This window comes from Papaver somniferum, chromosome 2, assembly GCF_003573695.1.
Source record: "Papaver somniferum cultivar HN1 chromosome 2, ASM357369v1, whole genome shotgun sequence".
In the NCBI taxonomy this organism is placed as follows: Eukaryota; Viridiplantae; Streptophyta; class Magnoliopsida; order Ranunculales; family Papaveraceae; genus Papaver; species Papaver somniferum.
This window is the reverse complement of record NC_039359.1, coordinates 179,331,981-179,339,741: the sequence shown is the minus strand read 5'-3', so window position 1 is coordinate 179,339,741 and position 7,761 is coordinate 179,331,981.

Sequence of the window (7,761 nt, the reverse complement as noted above, 5' to 3'; positions counted from 1 at the left end):
ATATTTCTGTTTTTCAGTCCGCAAACATTTTCTTATATATGTACTCATATATGATTCATTTCTGGCAATTTTCTCCTTGAAGTTCTCCCAAACTATGCCCTTCATTTCCCAAGTTGTATCCTCAATCCATCCATAGAATTATATCGGTATTAATTTTCCATACTCTTCTCCCAAAAAAAGGAACCATTATTTGATATGTTTTTTTGGTTATGAAAATATATTATCAATCATTTGAAATGGTATTTCCCTTTTGCATGTCCCTTACTAAGCTATGTAGGTTGTAACAAAATTACAACACCTGAACTCATATGTCTCGAGAATAATTATGTAGGTATTAACAGTATTTGGATCCTTGTTGATTTTGTCCCCTTTAAGAACAGTCAGAAAAGAGTAAAACTCAGAATTGACTCAACAATACATATCGTATTATATGTTCTTACTATTTGAATAACATAAAGAAAAGCTAATGCATTCACTTAAGCTATTATATTTTAAAACATTAAGCCATTTCCTATGGAAACCATTCTACTCGTATAGGATGTAGTTCTAGTTCTTCAAAATACCTAGATAGTCTATCCAATTCTGCGGGTATGGTTCACCGAGCAGAATATAGGTAATGGTTTGTCATTTCCAAACATTGAGGCGTTTTCAGCATAGTTGGATCCAGAGTTGGAAAAAATCTCTATATTTATGCATTCTAGGGAGGGAGTAATCCATGGATGGGTTACTCCCCTGGAAACTGTTGACGGATGACCGCATCAGTGTCACTTGAAAACCCCACACCGCCAGATAACCGCAGTGGCTAAGTGGGGACAGTATTGGCGGAGGATCATGTCATTACAAATGGTACCAGAGCCGACTGTAGGTTAACTGTCGAGGGTGAAAGAGTATGTTAGACGGGTACGCTGTGTCAGAAAGGGTCTCATGAGTGAAAAAGAACGCATAGTCTAGGATTGAACATATCCTGGAGACGAGGACGGTTCCAATTAAGGTGGTGGTATTATAGTATTCCGACTCTGCAGGTAGGATTCGTCGAATAGAATATAGGTAATTGTTTTTTCTTTCCTAACACCGAGACCATTTCATCATAATTGGCTTAATAGTTGGCAAAAAGTTCTATAGTTAAGCATGATCGGGAGAGAGTAATCCTGGGATGGGTGACCTCCTGGAAAGATGCCTCTGGATGACCGCAGCGACGACCATGGGAACTCTACAGATAACCACAATAGCCAAATGACAAAGGGTCAGACCATTGCATTTTACGACATTAAAATAATGAAACCATGATATTAGTTAGTAAGTCAAATGGTTAACTACTTAACCTAATAACAATATATTTTATTAATAATAAACAATGTTATCCATAATCATTGAATAAAAATAACGTTAAATAATTTACTAAGAAATTCGTGAGACGATGCGAAATTACTCACTGGGCATTAATACTTGCCACCATCTCTATGATCCACTAATATAATTGTTAGCCAGTCTGATTGAGTTTGGTACTGCTTTTTTCTTTCAAGAAAAGTACTTTGAAAACATATTTATAGCAATGTTTTTTCATCCGAGTGTTTGGAGTAAAAATATTGTAAAGTGATTTTTATGCAAAACACTTCTAAACTCTATCAACTTTTAAAAGTTGGGCAGAAGGAGCTTGCAAAAGATATAGTCTATCCCTAATTTCAAATTTGTTTTTCTTTTTTATCCCAATTCTTTTTTGTAACTGACAAAAATTATCCCTAAATCTATATATTCCCATTTTTATTCGTTATATTTTATTCTATAAAGATAATTATTTTTCATTTTCTAACTTTTTTTTAATTATTATTAATAGATTATATCATTTAGAATCTATCAACAACAAATATTAAATAACTATTGATTTTTAAAAAGTGGTTAAGAAAAATAATAGCTTCTAATAATAATACTAATTGGTAATTTTAATATCTACTAGTTTATCATCCGTGCTACGCACGGGTTTATTTTTCAAACTAATGAAAATCTTAAAAACTAATGCAAAATGTAATAAACTTGAAAAAAGATCAATATAATATAAAAAATAATTAAATAGCATGGGCTTGTGGTGTAATATCTCAAAGAATACAACACTTACTGTTGTTGCCATTAAATTGAAACGCAATTAAAATTCCCATACATCGATAAATAAGTAAACTAAGACCATATGGGTCGTTCAAACTTGAAATTCATAGAAATAAATCAGAATTATGTCTAAACGTAGTCCTTAATTTTATTTTAAAGTAGGCTTTTAGTCTGCGAAATTAAATATGTGCAAAATAAGTTTAAGTTGTTGTGAATAATCATATTATACAGGTATTGTGGTAAAATATGTGGGGTAACAAAATTAATTTTAGTAAATTTCACATGGAATTTTTAGTTTTTCAAAATACTTAAGGAGGTCGGTGATCCCACTGGCTCCACTGTGGATTCGCCACCGGCTCAATCCTTTTCCAAATTCTGGTATCTTGTATATAAATCAATAATTTGTTCTTTAATATATCCTTAATTATTTTTATCTATGTCTTCAAAATCGCGATACATCATCTAACTTGGTAATCAACCGCTTGATTTGTAATAAATTCCTTCATAGACTATGTAATGTCATTTTGTTGGTATCAGGTAACATAGATTTCGAATGGTGACCTTGTTTGGTAATTTAATTACCTTATGGATTTCTTCCTCGCTACTAAACAAACCTAAAAATATTTTCACATCAAATTTATCAAACACAGAATAAGTTAGAAATAAAAAAACCATGTTTAATTTGTAAATTTCATATATGTGATCAAGTGTATATGATCCCTTGAAATCCCATGAACTATAACATCTTGTGTATTTACAACCTATAAATATACCATAGTCATGTCAACTACACAACCGTTGTATTCGTGCTCTTGAATGTCTAAGAGGGCGTGCTTTTCATTTAGACATAATAGAATATTATAATTCAAATTAGAAGATTATATACAATTATAAGTTTATATATGCATGTATATCCCCGAATATAATCAGGAACCCTAGTATGTACTAAAAGAATGTGTAATACTACCAAAATTATAGAATGGAGTCCGATAATATTCAATGAATTATCTTATGATCGGGATTATAGATATGAATTGTTGAAATAAATTTATACATGTACCCGAGTATTTTAGGGTGAGTTATTTATTAATTTTTTTCCCCGAAGTAATCATTTGTATAGAAGTTAGTTTGCGTGCACCCCGTGAATAATACTTTAAATTAATTAAATGTAATATAAGTAGCTAACTGATTAGGGAACCGCTAGACTTTTTTTTTATTATAAGAAATTTCTAGATTTAGGCTGGGTTTGGTAATGTTTCCTTTTTTCCAAAAGTATATTCAAAACCTATACATGTCAATATTTTTTGAAATTAGGTTGTTTTTTTGTTTGAAATATATATATATATATAATAAAAAGTGATTAAGTAAAATAATTTTTTTAACAAATCATAATAATAGTGACAATTAGTAAATTTAATATGATATATATTTATATTAAATAGTGAAAAATTTAATTATATTTAAACCCAATAAAATTGAATAAAACTATTCTCAGAGATATGTTTGTTTTTGTCATTTGGTACAACAATAATTGTTGAATCTGATATTTTACCAAACACACTTTGATTGCTTTTTCAGTGAGCTTTAACTTTAATTAATCTTTTATCAAACGTCTAACTGTTTTTTTCTCACAGCACAACGACGCACAACACAAAAGTGCTTCTACAAAAGCTGCAGCAATACCAGACTAAGCCTTACTAAGAGGGATCCTGAGGGAAATCCCGACTGGACATCTAACGGGCAGGAAGACATCGCTAGCATTGAGATATGTGCAGGCAAAGTAGGCCGCACTGCTTGTCTCTGTCGGAATTAACAGTCGGGACTCCCACTCGGTACTTCTATCATTTCCGCTTTAATTAAGATATCACGACATAAAAGGTATTTTATATAAAAATAAACCGGATGAAAATCTAGTTAAATAGAATTTATAGTCCATCTCCCTCCGCCAGCGTTCATGTAGTTGTGTTTCGCAATTAATTTTTACGTATCTCATTTGATGCTCCTATTAGGGGTGAGCAAAACATCCATACCCGCAGATTTTACTCGGCCCAATCCGCATTTTAATGGATGGACACCCAGCCCGCATCTTAGTGGATTGGACACGAATGAATGTTTAGACCCGGTCATTTTCATGGATTGGATTGAGTGAAACATCACCCGAAACTTAGCATCCAGTAACTATAGTTAGTGATACTATATTTTTCAAAGTGCTTCCAAAATGGGTGCATGAACTCATCAGTCTTCGATTTTCGAGAAACAAATTTCATTTGATCTTCATAGCCATATCAAAATCATACTTACACAATCCTACCTGCAATCCTTATAGACTTAGTTAAATAATTGATAGCTGACACAAAAATTGACCAGTAACTGACTCCCGCATTAGATTATGTCGGGTTCGATAATAAAATTATTACGACTTTAATAATGATTCATAAGGATCATAAGAACTGAAGGTTAAACAATCATTTTTTATGTTTGAGCGAGTGAGAGTACTTTCGGAGATGTGCATAAGCTTTTGCTCTTAGTTTTTGTACCTTTTTTATTTCAAAAAAAAAGAACTCTTAAAAATCCGCAATTCACCCGTTCACCCGCGGATAATGTACCCGTTGAGTAATGGATTGGACACTGATACATTTTTAAAACGGGTCAATTGAATAGATTGGGTGCGGGCGGGTGATACTAAATCCGCATCCACCCATCCGTTGCTCAGTCCTAGCTCCTATGCTGAAGATGCCAGTTTAAGCCCGGACTACAAAATCTCACTCTGGCCATTTAAAAGAATCTACGTTGATGCAAAACTGTAAAGTACAGATACCAATCTTAAACTGAACCTTGCTCAAGGTTCACTCATGGTGTTATGTTAATATTAGCCATTCCCGCATGCACTTGAGAAACATGCCGAACAGGAAACTTGGAAGCAACAGTCCTTGAAAAGAAGTAATGCAAACCCCAAATTTTTTTACACTTGACCTACCCATTGCAGTCTCGTTAGGATGAAGTTTGCGGGTTCTTCCTAAGAAATGGGCGTTTAGTTTTTATTGAAAGCTTGTATGGTCTGAACTTTAGAAATGCATAAAATTGAAATATCATAAAATCAAAATTATTGAAATAACATGTAAAAAGCAACTTAAAGTCATTCAGAAGCCATCGAAATCGGCAGATTGTAAAATTCGGCTGTGCGTCTGATTTCAACAACAGATTTATGAAATAACAAATAAATCTTACAAATAACTGAACATATTAAATCTTACATTTCACAGTCGATATCGGTATGAATACTACTCCTTTAGACATTGCCTAGTAGTCAAACTGATGTCTTTAGTATTTATCTTTCAGAGATTAGTAAACTTTATTATTTTAGCAAGCATATCCGCCTTACATATTGTTAGTATTAGTGTGGTGAAGGGACATTACATTCTAGTGGTGATAAACTTGTTAGGATGGTCGCAGTTCTACTGTCTACACCGAACGTCACCACTTACAATGTCTTTCACTAATAGGTAACAAAGTAAGACCAAAATAAGCCTTAATAGCACCCGCCATATTCAGATATCCCTGACTAATATCACTTAAAAATAACACCTAAATAATAAAAGCAAAGATCAAAATGAAAATCTTCTTAGCTATGACAATTGAGTTGGTTGCGGCGCCGATTTAATGAATAGTATCATCTATTTGTAAGCATCCACCAGTAATTACACCAATAAGGGATCATTTCAGTTTGTAAGTATCCACCAGTAATTACGTTAATATATATAATATCATCTCATTTATAGATAAGTGGTAATTTCGCGCTAGCTGAAGTTTACATCCACAACCACCACAATATGAGTTGATTTTTCAAGTTAAGCTCTAAAGGGATAGACTGCAAGATGAATATTTACATATATCAATATAATTAATAATCAATTGAAGCTGTCAATTAGTACTTTACCATTAAAACTCGAATTTATGAAGATTGGTTCACCAAGCCAGCACCATGCCAAATTGCCGAGATAGCCATGAAAGAGCTAACAACAAAAAATACCACAACAACAACATTTGATAAATTCTGCATCAACACAAACAAATATTTAATCGACAAAAAGAAAAATAAAAACACACACACACACAAATATTTCATGCAATCAGGTTCATAAAAAATTCCCTCCACAAACTCGGAGTTCACCATTGAAAAGACAAAGAAAGGGCGATGACTTTCAAGCTTGTTTGCAGCTTGAATAAAAAAACAAACTTGCAATTATAAGAAGTAATAAACAATAAAGGTCACATAACAAAACATTAACAGAGATTTCATACCCGAGAGAAATAAGAAAGGTTGGTTAGAAAACTAGTACAAAAAAAAATATATCAAATGCTCGGATATTAGGGTTGTGTAGGCACGGAGAAGTAGTTGTTGTTTTCTAGGATATAGAGCGCTGAGCACATGATACGAATAGCTGCTCTAACTTTGATCCATCAGATCTGCACAACAAAGAACTATTCCAATGCACTTTCTATTATATCTGCAAAAATCATGACAACCATGGATCAAGCCTAAAAAATGTATTGTAACTTGTAAGACCCGCAAAATAAAAAGCTATTTGAGCGATTAATATTTTCTTATCACATAAGAAAACCAAAAGCCCGAAGAACTTTTCCTCTGAATGAAGTTTTGAAACAACATAAAAGATTACTGATTTATTCTCGATGGAAAGTAGCAATGTGGATTTTGTGCACGTCTTGTGATTGATCTGCAATATCACACAGCCACGGATCAAAATAAAACGCAGATTATACAAAACAAAATATCAAACTCATCACCTCATCTTTAGACGACATCATTGAATGCTGATTTATCGTTTTGTGATTGATCTGCAAAATTACATAGCCACGGATCAAAACTAACATTATAGAAAACAAAATATCAAACTCATCACCTCATCTTTAGACGACATCATTGAATGCTGATTTATCGCCACTAAAGCAAAGAGAAACACAACCAACATCTGCGAACAAAAAAACCAAGCACCACCATAAAGATCCGAAAAAGTTCATTATTATTATTATTGTGAATAAAAAAGCAAAAACAAAAAAAACCTAGGGGAAAAACTCACCAACAAAACAACCTGACCCAACCTTGATCGAGCACTTTATTTATTTATATATATATATATATATATATATATATATATAGCATGAGCACAAATTTCCAGAAAAACAAAACCCTGAAATGAGTGAAAGAATATTTAATTCAAGGAATGAAATCTTGATGACCATCAAAATCTTTAAAATTTGGACATCAATTTAATTGTTTGGAAACAATTTTGTATACAATATCTCGGGCATATCAAGACATAAGAAATTTAAAAATCCACCTTATTTAATAATTTTTATTTTATTTTATATCTATTATGTATTAATTATGGTATAAAAAAATAAGAAAAGTAATTTGGAAATGATGTTTACTAATTCGAAAATATAACTCGATTTTTTTTATGATTATTTTTGTATGAGCCCGTTTTTTTGTTTGCTAGATTTTGTATGCTAATCAATATTTACTTTCCTTTTATCGGTTTCAAATTCTAACGATTGAGCAATTTATTTTTATGCAAACAGGATCAACAATAAATCTATTCACAAGAGAGACACATCATCGATCGAAAGGTTCGTACCCAT